At 40.5% G+C, this 14020-nt stretch overlaps 1 long non-coding RNA gene across 1 annotated transcript; it reads left to right on the top strand.

Annotated features, from left to right (window-relative positions):
- The first annotated feature begins 11448 nt into the window (after positions 1 to 11448).
- Positions 11449 to 12341, top strand: LOC127968790 (uncharacterized). The gene is made up of 3 exons (XR_008156132.1): positions 11449 to 11586; positions 11682 to 11804; positions 12237 to 12341. It is a non-coding gene; the product is annotated as an uncharacterized LOC127968790 (long non-coding RNA).
- Positions 12342 to 14020: the final 1679 nt, after the last annotated feature.

Raw genomic sequence — 14020 nt, forward strand, 5'->3', positions numbered from 1 at the left:
AACAACATCGAGCACCGCCTCGGGAACAGCATCGAGCACCGCCTCGGGAACAGCATCGAGCACCGCCTCGGGAACAGCATCGGGCACCGCCTCGGGAACAGCATCGGGCACCGCCTCGGGAACAGCATCGGGCACCGCCTCGGGAACTGCATCGGGCTCCGCCTCGGGAACAGCATCGGGCTCCGCCTCGGGAACAGCATCGGGCTCCGCCTCGGGAACAGCATCGAGCACCGCCTCGGGAACAGCATCGGGCACCGCCTCGGGAACTGCATCGGGCACCGCCTCGGGAACTGCATCGGGCACCGCCTCGGGACCAGCATCGGGCACCGCCTCGGGACCAGCATCGGGCACCGCCTCGGGACCAGCGTCGGGCACCGCCTCGGGAACAGCATCGGGCTCCGCCTCGGGAACTGCCTCGGGCACCGCCTCGGGAACTGCATCGGGCACCGCCTCGGGAACAGCATCGGGCACCGCCTCGGGAACAGCCTCGGGCATCGCCTCGGGAACTGCATCGGGCACCGCCTCGGGAACAACATCGAGCACCGCCTCGGGAACAGCATCGGGCACCGCCTCGGGAACTGCATCGGGCACCGCCTCGGGAACAGCATCGGGCACCGCCTCGGGAACTGCATCGGGCACCGCCTCGGGAACTGCATCGGGCACCGCCTCGGGAACTGCATCGGGCACCGCCTCGGGAACAGCATCGGGCACCGCCTCGGGAACTGTATCGGGCACCGCCTCGGGAACAGCATCGGGCACCGCCTCGGGAACTGCATCGGGCACCGCCTCGGGAACTGCATCGGGCACCGCCTCGGGAACTGAATCGGGCACCGCCTCGGGAACAGCCTCGGGCACCGCCTCGGGAACAGCATCGAGCACCGCCTCGGGAACTGCATCGGGCACCGCCTCGGGAACAGCATCGGGCACCGCCTCGGGAACTGCATCGGGCACCGCCTCGGGAACAACATCGAGCACCGCCTCGGGAACAACATCGGCCACCGCCTCGGGAACAACATCGGGCACCGCCTCGGGAACAGCATCGGGCACCGCCTCGGGAACAGCATCGGGCACCGCCTCGGGAACTGCATCGGTCACCGCCTCGGGAACAGCATCGGGCACTGCCTCGGGAACTGCATCGGGCACCGCCTCGGGAACAGCATCGGGCACCGCCTCGGGAACTGCATCGGGCACCGCCTCGGGAACAGCATCGAGCACCGCCTCGGGAACAGCATCGGGCACCGCCTCGGGAACAGCATCGGGCACCGCCTCGGGAACAGCATCGGGCACCGCCTCGGGAACTGCCTCGGGCACCGCCTCGGAAACTGCATCGGGCACCGCCTCGGGAACAGCATCGGGCACCGTCTCGGCCTCCGGAACAGCAACGGGAACCGCATCGGGAACGGCTTCGGTCACCGCCTCGGCCTCCGGAACAGCAGCGGGCACCGCCTCGGCCTCCAGAACAGCAACGGGAACCGCATCGGGAACGGCCTCGGCCACCGCCTCGGCCTCCGGAACAGCAGCGGGTACCGCCTCGGCCTCCAGAACCGCAGCGGGCACCACATCGGGAACAGCATCGGGCATTGCCTCGGCCTCTCGAACAGCATCGAGCACCCTCTCGGGAACAGCCTCGGCCTCGGAAACAGCATCGGGCACCGCCTCGGGAACTGCATCGGGCACCGTCTCGGCCTCCGGAACAGCAACGGGAACCGCATCGGGAACGGCTTCGGTCACCGCCTCGGCCTCGGGAACAGCATCGGGCACCGCCTCGGGAACTGCATCGGGCACCGCCTCGGAGACTGCATCGGGCACCGCCTCGGGAACAGCATCGGACACCGCCTCGGAGACTGCATCGGGCACCGCCTCGGCCTCCGGAACATTAGCGGGCACCGCATCGGGAACAGCCTCGGCCACCGCCTCCGGAACAGCAGCGGGCACCACATCGGGAATGGCCTCATGGACGGCAGCCGCCCGCTCGGGAACGTTCTCCGGGTCCTGTGGAACAGTAGCTGCCTGTCTCCTCCTCCGCCCTCTACGATGGAGAGTCGGTGGCGTTGAGTCGGCCATCTTGTGCTGTGGTGCTGGGCTGGCGGCCATCCTGAGCTGTGGCGCTAGGCTGGCGGCCATCTTGGGCTGTGGGGCTGGGCTGGTGGCCATCTTGGGTTGTGGGGCTGAGCTGGCAGCCTTGTCTGGAAACTCTGGTGTGGTTGTTGCATTCCACTGAGCACGATGGTGCAGGTAATTGGTAAACCCCCAAAAGTCCAGGATCTCTAACCCCTTCATCTCCCATTGAGGTAAAGGATCATCCAGGCAATTATTAAACCAATCCTTTAGTGCTGCATCATTGTAACCTAACCCGACTGCCAAAGTCCAAAACAATTGCGCCAGGCCACCCACCTCCCTTCCCTCTTGATGAAGGGTGGTTAAGTTCCGGACTCTCCCCCTCCGTTCCTCCATGGTGGCTGGGGAACCGATCCGAAATCTCACACCGCTGGATCTAGGCATGATGGAGTCCTTCTGTCACGGTTGGGTTTGGGAAAACACAAAGAGAGGGTAGATCCAAATGCAGGTAAGGGTTTTTATTTAAACAGAGGGGTAACTACAAAAATAAACAGTCATGAGAGACAAACGTAACCAAAAGAGGGAACCGGATGAAACGGGGAACTCGGAAGAATGAGAAGGTAGAGGAAGTCTCGGGGGAACGAGAGCATGAGACACATAGGGTAAGGACTCCATGAAGACAACAGAGAAAGACAGCTCTATATAGGGAAACTAATGACAGAGTATTGTCAACACCTGTGCGATTCTAATTGGAGTGCAATTACTGTGAAGACACAACCAGACTAGCGGAATTAAAGTGCCTATGGTGAAGTGCCTAAGGGGAAGTGAGCTCATTAGGGAACACCCAGGAAAACAAAGACTGGCAGCGTGACAGAGAAATGGAAAAATGGCTCGTTTATTCGTTATTCCATCTAGGTAAACAAACGGAAAATGAGTTTTTGACTTGATTTCTCATTTTGTCGTTTGGGGTTTAAAAAACGGTTTATGGCTTCAATATTTCATACGCACTTGTGGGCGGAGCTGAAATGCTCCTTTCATCTGATTGGTCGAATCGCTCCGCCTTCAACTCGATCTTACATTCTTTCAGAATAAGAGTCTTATAAGAGTAGTGTCTGAAACCACCGCTCACTGTTAATTATCATAATATTTGAGTCAGATGTTGCTGCGCACATAATTCGTGCTGCTGTGACTTGCAAGTCACGCCTTTAAATTATTTCTAGGTTATAGTATTGTATGAATATTGTCCCACTGTAAATTCAGTGCAAATAGTTTTGTCTTGTTGGATAAAAGTGAAGTGGAAATAAAAATCAATAATAGACTGAACAGTTCCATGATAATATGTCTGTAACATTTACCACTCTCATCTTTTAAGTCAAAAGGCACTAGGTAGGTGTGTGTGTGACATTAATAATTAATTGGGAAAATTAATATAGTTAAATTTATTAAATAAATTAGTAATATTAGTTTTATTCCATACTAAATTGAATGGTTTTTCTTTTAGTCTTCTTTGTTGGCCTTGAGAAAGCCAAAAAACTAGCAGTTAGAATAAATAAATAAAAATTTGATAAAATATAATTAGAATATATAGTGCTAGAGTTCTAGGGTCAAAGATGAAAGAGATGCTTTGCACAATAAAAAAAAAAAAATTAAAGGTGACAATGTAATTAAAAAGGTAATGGTTGACATACTGTAATAATGTTTGTTATAGTATTTTACAATTACTGTATCAGCTAAATATATTAAATCCTTTTATTATACTGAATTTATAGAATAGAACACCTTTATTGCACAGATGTACTTTGAAATGTAAGTTCTAGTAGCAATACACACTTACAAACAGTTCTAGTGCACATGTAAACAAATACTGTATGCACAGAACTACAAAGTTAAATATTTACATTATTTAACAGTTACATTGCAATCTGTACAAATAAAACAAATTAATTTATTCCTTGTGTTATGTCTAAACCTAGGATCAGCTTATCTACTGCTGTGTGCCGTTCTTCAGTTTTACAGTTCAAATTATTGATGTAGTATCAGGGTTGAAGTAACTATACACTTAGGCCTACTGTAAATCCATGGCTTTATCAGATCTCGTCTGAATTGGCGACAAGTGAGCAGAGTTCTGCTGCCTATATTTAGCAGCTATGTAGGAAAATAACTAATTACTTTAAGATAAATGCAGATCTTTGTGCTTTAATGATTTGTATTCTTCCAAATTCTGCCAGTAGAATATTTTTATTCTTAATTCTCACCTAAAATAAATGAATAGCCTAAAGAAAACTGTAGTTTTTGTGAAGCATAAAATCAGGGTTTCATCCACATCTTTTTTTATTTAATTTTGAAATCTGAAAAATGAAATTAATTTACTCCAAACCTGCACTCACTAGAAATTATTCTATCAGTGTCATATTCTATCACAAATAATTTTTATTAACCATTTAAACAGAATGTCGTATTAGGCCTAAATATAAAACCCGATTCCAAAAAAAATTGTGACATTGTGAATAAAAACAGAATACACCATAGATGACATATCAAATGTTTAAACTGAGAAAAGGTATCAATTTAAGGGAAAAATAAGTTGATTTTAAATTTCATGGCATCAACACATCTCAAAAAAAGTTGGGACAAGGCCATGTTTACCACTGTGTGTCATCACCTCTTCTTTTTATAACAGTCTACAAGCATCTGGGGACTGAGGAGACAAGTTGGTCAAGTTTAGGAACAGGAATGTTGTCCCATTCTTGTCTAATACAGGCTTCTAATTGCACAACTGTCTTAGGTCTTCTTTGTCACATCTTCCTCTTTAAAGATCTGGACTGCAGGCTGGTCATTTCAGTACCCAGATCCTTCTTCTATGCAGTCATGATGTTGTAGTTGATGCAGTATGTGGTCTGGCATTGTCATGTTGGAAAATGCAAGGTCTTCCCTGAAAGAGACGACATCTGGATGGGATCATATGTTGTTCTAGAACTTGGATATACCTTTCAGCATTGATGGTGCTCATCTTTCCAGATGTGTAAGCAGCCCATGCCACACACACTCATGCAACACCATACCATCAAAGATGCAGACTTCTGAACTGAGCGCTGATAACAAATTGGGTTGTCCTTGTCTTCTTTAGTCCGGATGACATGGCGTCCCAGTTTTCCAAAAAGAACTTCAAATGTTGATTCGTCTGACCACAGAACAGTTTTCCACTTTGCCACAGTCCATTTTAAATGAGCCTTGAATCAGAGAAAACACCTGCTCTTCTGGATCATGTTTAGATATGGCTTCTTTTTTGACCTATAGAGTTTTAGCCAGCAACGGTGAATGTCACGGTGGATTGTGTTCACCGACAATGTTTTCTGGAAGTATTCCTGAGCCCATGTTGTGATTTCCATTACAGTAGCATTCATGTATGTGATGCAGCGCCGTCTAAGAGCTGAAGATCATGGGTATCCAGTATGGTTTTCTGGCCTTGACCCTTACACACAGAAATGATTCCAGATTCTCTGAATCTTTGGATGATATTATGAACTGTAGATGATGATAACTTCAAACTCTTTGCAATTTTTCTCTGGGAAACTCCTTTCTGATATTGCTCCACTATTTCTCACCGCAGCATTGGGAGAATTGGTGATCCTCTGCCCATCTTGACTTCTGAGAGACACTGAGAGGCTCTTTTCATACCCAATGATGTTGCCAATTGACCTAATAAGTTGCAAATTGGTCCATTTAACTTTTCCGGCCTCTTATTGCTACCTGTCCCAACTTTTTTGGAATGTGTAGCTCTCATGAAACCAAAATGAGCCAATATTTTCAACATTTGATATATTATCTATATTCTACTGTGAATAGAATATAAGTTTATCAGATTTGTAAATTCCATTCCTTTTTTACTCACAATTTGTACAGCGTCCCAACTTTTTGAGAATCGGGTTTGTATTTATCTCATCCTTAATGTTAAATTCTTAATGATGATGATAATGTTAAATTGGAATACATGTAATAATTAAATCAGTATTAATTAAGTCTTCAGAGATAGCTGTTACTGAAGTTGATTTTAGATGTATTATTAGGCCTGTTTACAGTTTAATGCTGATCAGACATGCCTTTACATAGCAATTACAACTGTATAATGAAATGAGATTAATGTTTAATACAACATTTTTAACACAGAAATATGTAATGACAAAATGAAATGATAGGCCTACTTTACGATACTTCTGAAAGTAATATCGCCACTAGGTGTCGGTAAGTCACTGTGTTAATAAAGAAGCCTTTTATTCAATCTATTCGTCCAAGATTCAGATTCTTTCAGGAATAAATTCAAGTGTCTGTGTTTAATAATTTGTCACTGAACTGTCTATAATAATAGGTCTTTCAAAGACTGATTCATATCAGGATTCAGGAATGATACATAAGTCTACGCTTGCTGTTACTTTGGTTTGATGACGTCAAGAAAATACCCCCCACCCATTCACATCTGAAAACTACTACTTATATGTAACACAATATAACTGTAAAAATAATGTAAATATGTAACTTCACATAATTTTGTACATATTTGTTTACATGTTTGCATTTAAATAAAGAAAACGCTTGACCCTCTACTTGCTCTCTGTTCGTTTTCTATCTAGCCTACTTAAGATTAACAAAAACACTTTCTTTATATATTCTAAATATTTATATTCTAACTACTTGTTCTCTCTCTCTCTCTCTCTCTCTCTCTGTGTTTGTGTGTGTGTGTGTGTGTGTGTGTGTATAAAGTAGTCAACGTTTGAAGTGGATCAAATCTTTTAATCAAAGCTGTCCTAAAACCAAAACGAATATATATATATATATATATATATATATATATATATATATATATATATATATATATATATATATATATCGTTTTGATTGCTTTTGTTGATCTCATTATTAATAAAATAATCTGCTAATATAAATGTTTTAATTAATGATCGCTTAAAATGCCTCACATACCAAAACAAGCGGTTAGCGTGATTTCAAAGGACATTTAAACCATCTCTGATTGGTTTATTACATTATATTAACCAATATAATCTATTAGAGCGTGTTGTATTGTTATTGGACATACTGTAACTATGCCTGTGATCATTAAAAAAAACGTGTTCTTTATCCCCGCGAGGAATACGCGGAAGTAAGCGCAATTCCTTTGAAACTATCCACTGCGCATGCGCAAAGCAAGCAGGACGGCACCGTGGGAAATAGTTAGACCTACTACAACAAATAAAGAAAAATTGAGAAAACGTAAATTTGATCCATTATTTCACTTTGGTTTCCTTGTTTATTATATTTCCCGTTTCGAGCTGAAAGCAATGAAACAAATGTCAGTTTTTAATATTTGGTTCATACAGAAAAACAGAAAAACAAAATATTGATTCGTTATTTCGTTTTTTGGTTTTCCAGATTAAATGGAATAATTGAATGATCGGATGATACACGGACCAATCCTCTTGAGTCTTTCGTTTTCTGATTTTTAATTAGAAACGGATTTGGAATGGACGGAAGATACCCTGATTCTTAAAGTACTATATACCTATTTCCCCTCAAATATTGTGGTGGGTCATGAAATAGATTACACTTGTCTAGGTGGGTCGTGGAATGGAAAAGTTAGGGAACCACTGCAAGTCAAAAACTCATTTTCCGTTTGTTAACCTAGATGGAATAACGAATAAACGACCCATTTTTCCATTTCTCGTTATTTAATTCATGTTCTCTCACTTGAATCCTCTTGAGTCTTTCGTTTTCTGATTTTTAATTGGAAACGGATTTGGAATGGACGGAGGTATCTTCCTAAATGAATTTGTACAGTTGGGTGTCTGCATGCAGAGGTGTACTTCAGTAAGTACAATGTAAACTGTAATCTATAAAGACAAATCTTCAGATAAGAATTAAGGCCACTGCCTTGAGGTCTCCATCCATTGGTCAAAACAGACCTCGCACCCCACCACACTCCTGTTAGCTGTCAACATTAATTGCGGCTGGTGCCAAATAAAAATTATTATGTATCCCTTGTGCATTGTTCAAATTCACTACCCTTTCGTTATGTTCGGGATGAAAACATTCACTCAATTAAACCGCTATAAGCATTAGATACAATTTTTTTCCCCTAATTTATTGTTGGTGGATGTTTTTTTTTTCACTGACTTCCATTATAATTACATTTTTGATTGCAAAGCCATGAAACATAATCATGCATTCTTGATTGTTTGTGGTTTTCTCTGTTGGAAAGAGGTAAAATTTGTTATTTTTTACAGTTGATCACTAGGTGGGACCATCAACCCTTTAGATAGGCCTGTGCAAAAAAAAAAAAAAGCTTAGTTTCTGACTTGTATATAGAGTTATGTGGAGTATAACAGCAAATTATATTGTGTGTATGTGTGTAGGAGAGAGAGAGAGAGAGAGAGAGAGAGAGACCTTTGCGCACTTACCTTGATGTATTTGAGAAAATCTAAATGTACACCTCAGCTCTCAGAACTACATGGAGTAAACAAAAGTGTATTTATGCACCTGCTGCCTTTTAATGGTGGTGATAAGTATAGACTAAACAAAAACAAAGTACATGGATTTAAACACTTGCATGCCATCCTTCTGGTCATTTGATGGTGAGAAGAGCAGCAAGCAATACGAGAAAGGGCTTGACTTGAACCAGAGTTTTAGAAATGATTATGCAGCTTGACCCCTCCAGCGAGTTGCTGCTTATTTGAAGTTGGTATTGCATTTTGGTCCATAATCAATTATGTTCAAAGTAGTTTTTTTTATAAGATTTAAAGGTTTTAAACTGGCTTCACCATCAAGAAAAGACAAGCATTTCACACATAGGCCCTCCGTTCTTTTCACCATCAAAAGTCAGCAGGTGCATAAACACACTTCTTTTTTTTTATTGTTTAGTCCATGTAGTTCTGAGAGCATGAGGTGCATATTAGGATTTTTTCAGATACATCAAGGTAAGTAAACAAAGGTCTCTCTCACACTCTCTCTCTCTCTCTCTCTTTCTCTCTCTCTCTCTCTCAAACACACACACACACACACACACACACACTATAATTGGCTGTTAAACTCCATATAACTCTATATACAGGCCAGAAACTAAGCCTTTTTTTGCACAGGCCTAAAGGGTTAATGGTCCCACCTAGTGATCAAATGTAAAAATAACAAATGTTACCTCTTCCCAACAGGGAAAACCACCAACAATCAAGAGTGCATGATTATATGGTGTCATGGCTTTGCAATCAAAAAATGTCGTTATAATGGAAGTCAATGGGGCAAAAACAGCCACCAACAATAAATGAGGGAGAAATTAAATTAAAATCTAATGCTGCACAAAACTAACAATACATCAAATTTAATCTACAGTTACTAATCTTTGACATGCCCAAGACTGTCATAAAAGGTAAAAAAAATATCCAGTCCACAATTACTTTTTATATTGAAAATAGGTCATTTTGTGTGTGATTTTTCTTCCCAAATCAGTGACATAATTTATGGACTTGGTAATTAAAGAGTTAAAATCTTGGATTTTTTTTTAAACATTTGGTAGTTTGATCAGGACTGAGGGTGATTAATAGATTTATGCAAAAAAAAAAAAAAATCTTTATCTGAGACATTTTTACAGCATTTTAATTTAGTGGGTGTTTTCATCCCGAACATAATAAAAGGGTAGTGAATTTACCCACAGTATACTGTTGAGTTTTTGAAAAATTTCAAGCATTTTCCCAAAATAAGTGTCAAAATAAGATTTGTCACCAATCATTCCATTAGCTGCAACACAGAGAAAGTTGTGGCCAAAATAAGACTCAACTTTACCCCCTAGTGGACCTTAAGTGTAAGACCTTCATCGCTCAGATAATGAAAGTCACTAGGATTTTTTGAGAAGGAAAAAGTCTGACCAGTTACAGCAACGAGTCAAAGGAGTCTGAAGATCTGAGCTGAATTTGGTGAAACAATAAAATTTTAGTCGTTGTCAATTACTCTCATAATAAATGATAATAATGTTCAAATATATGTTGGCTTTCTCAAGGCCAACAAAGAAGAATAAAAGAGAAACATCATTCAATTTTGTCTGTAATAAAACTAATAATTCTAATTTATTTAATAAATTTAACTATATTAATTTCCACAATTAATTCTTAATGTCACACACACCTACCTAGTGCCATTAGACTTAAAAGATGAGAGTGGTAAATGTTACAGACATATTATCATGGAAATGTTCAGTCTATTATTGATTTTTATTTCCACTTCACTTTTATCCCAGGAGAAAGAACTATTTGCACTGTATTTACAGTGGGACAATATTCATACAATACTATAACCTAGAAATAATTTAAAGGGGTGACTTGCAAGTCGCATAAACGCAAATTATGTGTCTACATCTGGTTTCAGATATTGCTCTTGTAAGACTCTTATTCTGAAAGACTGAGGAGACCGAGTTGAAGGCGGAGCGATCCGACCAATCAGATTAAAGGAGCGTTTCAGCTCCGCCCACAAGTGCGAATGAAATATTGAAGCCATAAACCGTTTTTTAAACCCCAAACGACAAAATGAGAAATCAAGTCAAAAACTCATTTTCCGTTTGTTAACCTAGATGGAATAACGAATAAACGAGCCATTTTTCCATTTCTCGTTATTTAATTCATGTTCTCTAACTTGAATCCTCTTGAGTCTTTCGTTTTCTGTTTTTTAATTTAAAACGGATTTGGAATGGACGGAAGATACCCTGATTAAAAACACACGGACCCGGCAGCCTATTGCTCCGTACTACAGGGAATTGTTTCTTTCTTATTTTATTCATTTTTTTTTTTTTATTGAATTACAAAAATACAAATAAATTGAGTATGTTCTCATAAAATTATGTTTATCCACATAAGGATGCAAAAACGAAACAAAAAAATAAAATGAAATAAAAATGAAAGGGCAACACAAACATACTATAAAATTAATTTGCCTGCACCTAGGCTATGTTATCTAATGAAATTCAGAACACCATCAAATCTATTTACACACAAAAAAATACTTTTTAATTTATTGTACTTTATAAATGACAACAACTTCTAAAAATGCATGAAATGAATGTCTGTTACAATCAAAATAAGCCAATATTCCTGTAGGAGGTGACTATTTCAAACGAATGTCCATATGTGCAACAACACTGATTCTAATAATTATTTAATAACAATTATAATGTATAATTAATTTAATTTGAAGACTTTTATCTATCCTCTTTGGTCTTGTATTTGGCTGAAAGTATGGAACTTTTTTTACTTTTTAATTTATTTTAGGCTACTTTATAAATTGCTAAAACTATCAATATATTATTAAAGGTATAAGGAATTTCCTTGACATGTCATCCTTCCCATTTTTTTTTTGAAGGATGAGGATGATCAAGACAATGGGAATGACCAAACAAATACAAAAGACATCCTGAGTAATACGTCCAACAGTGGACCAGACGAAGTGGACAAAGACAGATCCATCAGGACCAGTTTATTTTGTGCTGACATTCAAGAAGTAAATACATATATCACACATGTCTCACCTTTGGTTAAATACCCTTTTCATTCATTGATGATATTTCACATCATATTTTCATTTATAACCTGTAGAATGAGGAAGACCTGTCAGATTCTGAATGGAACATGCTTGATTCTGAAGATGAAAATTATGTGGACAGAGAAGACTTGATGGAGGGCAGTACTAGTGGAGAAAACACATCTGAATTATCAGTGGTATGTTGTAAATGGTTCTGTGACACAGTGTTTTTGTTAGTGTAATAGTTCACGTTGACCTGTTTTGCCAAAATACGGAAGTGAATTGACAGACACAAATGAAGTATTCTGCATTACCAACCCATGAAAGCACAAATAAAAACTAATGAGAATTTTGACACCATTACGACATATCATTCCTGGGCAATTCTAAAATTCAAGAATGTACCAAACCCTGTTATTTTTTATTTTTTATACCCTGTTATTTTTGGTTTGCAGCTAGGATATGTTAAAGTGATTTAAAGTGAAAAAAGTAAAGCCATTTTGTGATTATCCAGGGTAAATATTTCTAGGAAATATACCCAAGAAAAGGAAAGAAAATAAGCTGGACTGATATTCCTGATCATTCTGCTGCTCACATTTTTTTTATATTTTGTCTCTCTCTCCCAGTAGGGAAATGAAGATATAGCCGTTACTGGTGACAAGCCCTTGTATCCTGGTGCACCTATTTCAAAAGGAGAAAGTGTATTAATGCTGATGTCCTATCTGTTGCGGCACAATTTAATAGGCAAAGCACTTAGTCACTTACTGGAAATGTTTAACACAATGTTTCCAGGTCTGATCCCATCTTCACATTACCTTTTCCACAAAGATTTTGGAAGTTCATCTAAATTTGAAGTTCACTTTTATTGTGAAAGTTGTTTAAAATACCTAGGCGTCAGAGGAGACTGTCCCTCTCAGTGTGACACTTGCAATACAGAATTTGATGCCAATGCAAACCTTAAGAATGGATTCTATTTTCTTGTGTTGCCCCTGCATGCACAGATTCAGCAGCTGTTGCAAGAATATGGTGTCAATCTTAATGAAAAAACTAGAACCTGTGGGGTTCTCTCTGACATACAGTCTGGTGAAGAGTATCAAATGTTATGTGACAGTGGAGTTCTTGGAAAAGATGATTTGACGCTAATTTGGAATTGTGATGGCGCACCAGTGTTCAAAAGTTCTAAATGCAGCATTTGGCCAATTCAGTGTCAGGTAATTGAACTGGAACCAGAATTGAGAAAAAGTCACATTTTGATGTCAGCGTTATGGTTTGGGCCAAGTAAACCATCCATGCTAACATTACTAAAACCATTTGTTAAAGAAGCCTTATCATTAGAGACTGAAGGTATTGACTGGCAAGACACACAGGGAAACCGGCATGTTTCTAAAGTGTTTGTGGTGGTTTGTAGCTCTGATTCAATGGCTCGTCCAATGCTTCGTAACACAAAGCAGTTTAATGGTTTTTATGGTTGTGACTTCTGTTATCACAAAGGTGGTAAATCCTATCCATACGATCAACGTGAACCCGCACTTCGAAATGAAAGAGATCATTTCAGTCATGCAATGTCAGCTTCAGATAATGAGCCAGTATTTGGAGTCAAAGGGCCATCTCCTTTAATGAAGCTTAGTCATTTCCAAATGATAAATGGTTTCATTCCTGAATATCAACACAATGTGTGCCTTGGAGTTACTCGGCAACTGTCCACATTGTGGTTTGATACAGCAAACAGTGAAGCCCCCTGGTACATTGGCAAACAGACGGAAGAGGTTGATATGCGACTTTTAAAAATAAAACCTCCTGTTGAGATAACTAGGACATCAAGATCAATGAATGAAAGGAAGTTCTGGAAAGCTTCAGAATGGCGAGCATTTCTCCTTTTCTATGCTCTCCCTGTACTGAAAGGAATACTCCCTGCCAGATTTTGGAATCATTTGTTTTTATTGGTGTTTGGAATACATACATTACTCCAGGATAAGATCAAGACTAGAAGCGTATTGTTGTCAGAACTGGCTCTTAAAAAATTTGTAATAGAATTTCAAAGAATATATGGGAAAGACCACATGACTTTTAACATACACTTGCTCACACATATCGCACAAAGTGTGAAACAGTGGGGACCATTATGGGCTACGTCAGCCTTTCCATTTGAATCCAATATGGGTACTCTATTAAAGTATTTTAATGGAACACAGAATGTCCCTTCACAAATAGTTAGAAAATTTATGTTGTGGAAAGAATTGCCAGAAAAGGCTAAACATACGAGTGCAAAGGTCCAGTCATTTGTTAAAGAACTTTATTTTAATAAGCGAAGAACAGATAAATGTGAAACATTAAATGATAGTGTCCAGGTTTTTGGGCATCCCCCATTTCAGGAAAACATCACAACTTCTTCTAGGCTTGCAATTTCTAAGTT

The sequence above is a fragment of the Carassius gibelio genome, chromosome A4 (assembly GCF_023724105.1).
Source record: "Carassius gibelio isolate Cgi1373 ecotype wild population from Czech Republic chromosome A4, carGib1.2-hapl.c, whole genome shotgun sequence".
Taxonomy (NCBI): Eukaryota; Metazoa; Chordata; class Actinopteri; order Cypriniformes; family Cyprinidae; genus Carassius; species Carassius gibelio.